The sequence below is a fragment of the Mustela erminea genome, chromosome 3 (assembly GCF_009829155.1).
Source record: "Mustela erminea isolate mMusErm1 chromosome 3, mMusErm1.Pri, whole genome shotgun sequence".
NCBI lineage: Eukaryota > Metazoa > Chordata > Mammalia > Carnivora > Mustelidae > Mustela > Mustela erminea.
The window spans coordinates 96,321,607-96,329,943 of NC_045616.1; positions in this window are offsets into that span (position 1 = coordinate 96,321,607).

Here is an 8,337-nt window from a genome sequence, read left to right on the forward strand (position 1 = left end):
CTAATAGTTTGAGGTGCATTTGGCATTCCAAACCCTCTCCTCTTCAAATTTCAGTCTTCTGTTTTGTGCATCAAATGCAAAGGGATGGTATTGAGTAGCATTAGGCAGAGGGCTCAATCCATCCAGGGGCTGGCAGCGTCCCTGGAACAGTAGGCCTGCCCAGGGCCCTTGGAGGAGTGGTTCTTTCCACACCAGCCACTGGCTGTGCAAGAGCACGTCTGACTAAATGTTTCATCCAGTAGACAATGAAGCTGCTTTTCCATGTCTGCATCTTGCCCAGAAACACTTGGGTATACAGATTATTGGGCTCTTTCTCAAAGTTTAATTTTGGTTAGGATACAAAACTGGACAGTCCCCTTCTGATTTGAAAATATATCCTCCTAAGTTTTTTTTTTAACTTTCTAGAATACTGCTGTTCAATACAACTCTCCCTATAATGGAAATTTTTTGGTCTCTTCATTAAGGAAGCCACTAGCTATGTATGACTGTTGAGTACTGTGCTATAAGCGTGGCTAATGTAATTGAGGGACTGAATTTTCAATTTTATTTCATTTTAATTACTTTTTATTTAAGTAGCCCCATGTGTCTGCCATGTTGGACATCACACTTCCAAAGGAAATTCGTAACGTGGAGCACTACTACCTATGCTCAAGTGTGAAAAACACCTACACACTAGCATACTCTCCCCTGCAATATCCAACAGGGCTTCGTTCTAAGGGGTGCCATTCTTTTAGTAGATCTACAAAACCATTAATTCTCATTGGCCACAAATAACCCATTCATCAATGATTATAATATTTTGAGATAAAGTTAACTTTATTCATTTATTCAATAAATATGTATTGGAGATTAAGCATGAGGGTAGAATTCTCTGAACATGGAAATGTCAACAAGATATTCACTGCCAGTTATCATGAAGTTTATAGTGCAATGGGGAAGACAGACATTGATCATAACATTACACAATGAATTACAGTGGTGACAAATGATATGAAGGGAAAATACTTAGAAAGTATTTACAAGAGCATCTAATTTATTCTGGGAGTCAGGGAAGGTACTTGGAGACGTTGAAACAAAATGAAAAATATTGAAATAATGTTCCATACTGGCTAAGTGACCTTGGGAAAATTATCTAAATTGTCTGAGCTTTAGATTTCTGATCTCCAAATATATTTCTGTGAGGATTTATTACGATATTATATATAAGTGCTTAGCACAGTGTCTAGTTCATTGTAGGCACTCAGGAAATGTTAATTCTTCTCATTTTCCAAACCTTCATGATAAAATCCCTTAGATAACACTCTACTTATTTTTAATGATATTTATCCTCTGATTTATTTAACACATACTTATTTAGTATCTGCCCAAAGCCAAGCACTATTCTAGAGAAACAGCAATAAATTAAACACAGTCCCTGACATCATGGGGGTTATTCTACTAAGGAGAGATTACACACACACACACACACACACACACACACACACACACACATATAATATGCTAAGTGATATAGGTTTTGAAAAAATAGAGACAGTGGGTATGTGTAAGTGTTGGGTAGGGCCATCTTTGATTGATAAGAGAAGTTCTTTCTGACCATTTTAACACAGAACAGAACAAAGTAAGGAAACTAACAATAAAGACATCTTAGCGAAGGGCACCTGGGTAGCTCAGTCAGTTAAGCATCTGCCTTGGGCTCAGGTCATGATCCCAGGGTCCTGGGATCAAGCTTTGTGTGGGGCTCCCTGCTCAGGGGAGGTCTGCTTGTCCCTCTCCTCCACTCTTGCTCTCTTCACACTTTCTTTTGCACTCTCTCTCTCTCAAATAAATAAATAAAGTCTTAAAAAAAAATCTGAGTGGGCGCCTGGGTGGCTCAGTGGGTTAAGCCGCTGCCTTCGGCTCAGGTCATGATCTCAGGGTCCTGAGATCGAGTCCCGCATCGGGCTCTCTGCTCAGCAGGGAGCCTGCTTCCTACTCTCTCTCTCTGCCTGCCTCTCTGCCTACTTGTAATCTCTCTCTCTGTCAAATAAATAAATAAAATCTTTAAAAAAAAAAAAAATCTGAGTGTTGATTTTTTAGAAAAGAATAGCCAACCTAGTGGCCTGAGATATACATGGTTATACCGAAGATCATCAAAGAGGCCAATGTGGGTTGGAAATGGGAGGGAGCTGAATGACTTGCTTGTCATTTCGGCTAGTGCTATTCAACAGAATTAGAATATGAGCCAAAAATGTTAAGACATGTAATTTCAGTATTTTCTTATAGATACATTTTTTAAAGAGGTGAAATTAATTTAAATAACATTTTCTTCAATTCAACATACCCAAAATATTATCATTGCAACTGTATATAATATATAATGATAACATAACATTACTGAGAAAATTTACATTCATCAGTACTAAGTTTTTCAAATCTATTATGTATTTTACATGTTGAAGCACATTTCAGTTCAAGCTGACTGCATTTCAGATGTTCAATAGACACATGTAACTAGTGTCAACCACACTGGATAGTACATATTTTGAGCCTTACAGACATTTGCAAAGGCTTGGTCTTTTGTTCTAAATGACAATGAAGGTGTTGAGTAGAGCAGTGGTATCGTTTTTATTTATTTATGTTTTACAAGGACCATTCTAGCTCCAGTAGGAAGAAAAAGTCAGCAAGGGACAAAGGTAGAATCAGGGAAAACATTTAAAGCATTATTGAGGTGACCTTCATGACTTCTTCCCACCCAGTGTCTGCACCTCTTTCTCATTTGTATTAAGCAGAAGTAGTGAGAAACTTTTTCCTAAGAGTTTAATTTCATATTTATTGCGATTCCTCTAGCTATTTATCTGGTATTTCCCAAGGTCAGTGAAGTAATTTTCTCATACTCACTTTAATTTTGAAGATACATGAGTTTTCAGGTAGATAATTTTCTGGAAAATCTCTACCAAGCACTAAGTGTTTTATTAAAACAAAGAATAAAATAATATATTATAGGAAGAAGTTTTAAAAAACTATATTTGGACAAGAGTGGTTGTTAAGTGACAAATTTGTATGGGTACTTTTTATCATGGAATAAAATTAAACATATTGAATGTATACTAAAACAGAGCCAGATCTGAATATATTGTTGGAAGAAAGCATACAGAAGTATAGGTAATTCTAATATTGCTGGCCAAGTTTGTCTGATAAGATTGCTGTTATTAGCTAAACAAGAATGTTTTAGTAGGCATGCTTGTGACCCACCTGATCAAATCTCTATGAAGCAGCTCCAAAGATTTTGAGGAAAATAAGAGCAACAAAACCTTCTTAAAATTATGGTATTTTCCAGGAAAAAAAAAAAAAAAGTGCAAAACTGATTCCCTGTCCTCTCTCAATTCCTGAAATCAAGTCGGACACAGTTACAACCATTCAGCAGAATTCTTTGAAGTTACCACACTGAGTGATTGAATTATTTGGAAATTTGTTTATTTGGAATTATTTGGAAATTTGGAAGTTAATTGGAAAGAATTGACAACAACTTCAAAATCACAGAAAAAGACACAGATGCTTTTAAAAGGGTAGATATCATAGTTTGCTCAGGTATGAAAGTTAAAGGTAAATAGTTTAATATATGGTTCAGCATACGCTCATGCTACCGGGTACCAGCAAATTTAGACTGGTGCTGACACTCTGATTTACTATTTTATTCTAATATTTAGAATGTTATCATTTTTTCTTGACATAGCAAGACCAAGTTGATTTCATTTGTGTGAAGCAACTGTGGCATCTAGTGGCTAATAATCATAATGTAATTCAGCTGGTTTCTAAGGGGTAGAGTGTGTTAAATGGTATTTTTGACATCCCCCCATCAATAGCTAGAGGAATCTCAATAAATACGGAATTAAACAGACACATAAGAAGATGACCATTTAACTTTTTGTTTATTTTCTTGGAAATCAGCGCATGAGGGAATGATAGACGTTCATATACTGAAATACAAAAAGGTAATTATTTAGAATACATTATAAAGCTATGTATGTTTTGCAGCCTAATTCTAACTTACATTTAGTTAATCAACTTGGAAATGTAGTTTTTTGGTTGTTTGTTTATTTTTTACGGTGACTGGATATTTGACGCTATGAGGAATTAATTCCTTTTTAAATTTTTTTTATTAATTCCTTTTTAGATAGGATAATGGTATTGTGGCTATGTTTCCCCAAAAAAGCGCTTAATTTTTTAGAATTACACACTAACTCTTTGTAGATGAGCTGGTGTGGTATCTGGAATTCAAATTATATAGGATTGAGGGAGGAACTAAGTGGATGGCAATGTGGGTGGAGCCTAAATGACCAAGCGGGCTGGGTGATTACTTTTGGGTAGATTTGGAATTCTCTGTAATAAAACGCTTAAAGAAAATATTTTAAAAGCTGCACACATACAACTTTCATTTCTTATAGATTTATCTGAGCGTAAGATAGGTCTTCTGCCCCAATCATCCACTGTATTTTGAGGAGAAAAATAAGACTGCTGCTTTCACTTGGGAAAGATTCGAGGTCACCATATCAGAATTAAAACTTCTATTTCTTCCCTTGCCCCTGGGCTCCAACACAGTCTCTTAGACATAAGCAAAACACCCAATCAAGCTTTAACAAATAAAGAGGCACTATTTATGATGAGGACTTTTTTCTTTTTAAGTAGTAGTAATCTGTGATTAGGCAGTGAGCTATAAAATCTTCAGAGAGCTCCTAATCACTAATATGAATTTATTCTAAAAAGGTTCTTTATTTTAATTTTCTCCTTTCACTACTCTCCAAAATATTAATAAGTTCCAATTCAATATTTTTAATCTATCAAAAAATTATAATGCACATGCCACCTTCCTTCCTCTTTCTCTAATTTTTAAAAACCCCGTAAATTACTTGGCATCTTTAGCTCTCCTATAGATCAATGCTGTTGAAAAGAAATATAATACAATTTACATATGTAATGTAAGTTTTTCTAGGAGCCACATTCTAAAAAGTAAAAACAAGTGCCATGAATCTTAATAATATACTTTATTTTACCCAGGATATCCAGTTCTGACTATTAAGTCTTAAAGCTCAGTTTTTTGATTAACAAAGAGACAAATGGATTTCAGAACATTGATAATATCGTGCTGCTTTCTTAAGCATCAATATACAAATACTTTGCATTTGTATATATGCATCCATACTTTGCATACATGAATATAATATATACATATGCATGAAAGTACATATATAGTTTGTAAAACAGTTTGTTTGTTTACAGCCACTACCATTACAGAATAAGCATGAGAGGTTAGGGAGATTTTTCTATGATGCATCAATTTCAGGATATTTTACTAAGATGGAAAATAGGTTAGATATTCTATCTCTCAACACATTGTCATTGCATTTTCAGAGAGTGAAGCAGAATTTTAATTCATTTTAAGGCTGCTGTATCCAGCTGTTTTGACTTTTATTTAAATTCATAGTAAGCTAATAATGACACAAGTTGTTGAACAGTCTTGAAAGTTAGATTTTATGGATTTCAATAAAATACTAGCAATGCAAGGACAGAGCTTTTATTTTCTGCCACTCTTTATGTTGTTTTTGTTCTGAAAAACATAGTTATATTCATAAAATATTCTTCCTGTTAGTATATAGTAGGCTTGTTATCTCTGTATGAGTGAATATTTAATTTTTTTCTAATTTTTGGTTTCTCATACTATAAACATTTGGGATCCTCACTGATTTTTAAAACTGTAAAGAGTTCCCAAGAACAAAACATTTGAGAACAGTGGTCTAAGTAATACCTTCATTTATTTTTTTCTTCTCCTGGAAATAGCACAACAATTTTTTTAGGATGAATAATTAAGAATCAGAATGCTTTCCACCTGATGGAACTCTGACTCTAATTGTTTGGGATGACCTGAGAGTGTGTATCATTGCATTTGTATTTTTGAAACCTTGACATGCTTCTAAGTATACTGTTGCTTTCTTGTGGTCAGATTAACATCTACATCTGGAACTACATCTACATCTAACATCTGGAATATGGTACCTCACTTTTTTTTTTTTTTTGCATGTATTACTATTGGAAGGGAATGTCAAGAATGAATCTTGTAAGACAAACAGAATTTAAATTATTAAGACATTTAAAATTCTCTTTTGTATCAAGTAATAATTAGTATCTTTAACAAATTTGGGAGTATACCTTCCATTTCTACAAGAATAGATTACAGGACAATACATCATTCCCAAGCTCCAACCATTTTGTGTTACTGTGCCAAAAAGAAAATGTTTCTGTAAGTTAATTCTAGAGGTGCAGAGTCATAAAATTTAGTGAGGAAAGAGGAAGGTAACATGGCCATACCAATAAAGCTGAAGGTGCAATTATTTGCCCTTTGAAGTCAATTGTAGCTCTAGGAATAGACAAAATGTAAAATCTAAATAAAACTGCATGAACTAACTGAAAAGTGCAAATTGTCTCTCCTAAATGAAATAAATGGTCATTATTTGGAAACTGCTGTAAGAATAGTGTTCTAGATGCAAAATATGAGTGGGGTGGGGGGCAAGGAGAAGAGACTAAGGACATGGTGGTACTTTCTCTCGTGGAGTCCCTGTGGTCTTAGCTCTGACTCATTTGGCAGAAAAAGGACCAGAAGAGTCTCAAGAGGAGAGTAAGAGCAAATGTTAGCCTCATAGCTAAGTGATTTCCCAGCAGTGCTTTCTGCTTTCATCTCCCAAATGGGCACAAAGAGATTCAAAAGGAGGCATGGCTAAGGCACACCCAAGAAATAAGTGAGGTGTGGAGTGCGGCATTTTTAAGACCTTCCCTACAGTCCTGCTTACCACACCCTTCATCTGACACCACGTTTTTTTCTTCCGAACTCCACTTCCCACATCTACCTTTATAGAAAACAGACAGAAATAGTCACAGTACCATCTGAACCAGATTAAAATAAAATTTAGGTTTTAGCATTAGCTAAATTGGGACTCTGGGACATGATAAAGCCATCAGAGTCAGATCAAACCTTCTTATAGGCATGTAGAACCAAACTGGCCATGACATTTTACAAGCAGGTAAAATTTTAGCACTTAGGTCAATGTTTCTCAAAGTAGGATCCTAAGGAATCCTATGTAAGTATATCTCATGTTTTACTGTGCATAACTATTAATAGGAAATCTGGAGTTCTTCTGAATCAGAATCGCTAAGAGGCCAGGAATCCACATTTATAACAAGATACGTGAGTATTTCTTGAACATACTGAAGTTTGTAACCTACTGTTCTAATAGTAGGTTCTAATAGGTAAATGGGATAATTCAAAATCCTAAGAACATAAATTAAACAAATTAACATAAAGAGCAGAATTGTTATATCCTTTTCCAACATTTACCACCCTTAAAAAAACATGAAACCCTGACTCTTGCAGTCATTGTAGACCATGAGCCTCAAGCTTATCTTATGGGAAAAGCAAAGAGGCTAGCTGGGTGTATTTATACACTAACTTCTGTCAGTCGTTGATTAAGAGCTGCTCCCAGGGGACACATTCCCCAGCACTTCCAGCCTCCCCCTTGGACAGTTTGAAAAAGCTCTTCAGGAAAGAGTTAAATAGGTTGATAGTTGGACGACAGACCATTGGCAGGAATGGGAATAGTAAAAGCAAGAGAAGTGGGCAGGACCCCGGCATCCTCTGCTCTAAGCCACAAACTAAAGTGATATTCACTCTCCATGGCAGACTTTTGGACTTTCCATATTACAATAGACATAAACCATGTGAGTAACAATACACCGAGTAATATTTTCAAAAAGCATGTTTTACAAATTTAGGTTTCTTTTCATTGAGGAATATGTGTCATATAAACAGTCTTCTTCTGGAACTATTGGAGTTGATGATGTTTTCCTGTTACTATCCCCTGTTGAATTATTAGAATTCTTGGTGGAGGGCCACTATGACCATTTTGCTGTGTCTTGGTTTTGAGAATTGCCTTTGGCTTTTCAAAACATTTCCCGGGGCGCCTGGGTGTCTCAGTGGGTTAAGCTTCTGCCTTTAGCTCAGGTCATGATCTCAGGGTCCTGGGATTGAGCCCCACATTGGGCTCTCTGCTCAGCAGGGAGCCTGCTTCCTCCTCCCTCTCTCTGCCTGCCTCTCTGCATACTTGTGATCTCTATCTGTCAAATAAATAAATAAAAATCTTTAAAAAATAAATAAAAATATTTCACAAGGGAAGATTTCAAACATACACAAAGTTCATGGACTAGAGCCTCCTGAACCCATCATCTAGCTTCAACACTTTTAAACTCATAACCAATCTTGTTTTATCTATGTCCTTTACCACTTACCTCCTGGAATTTTTAAAAGCAAAC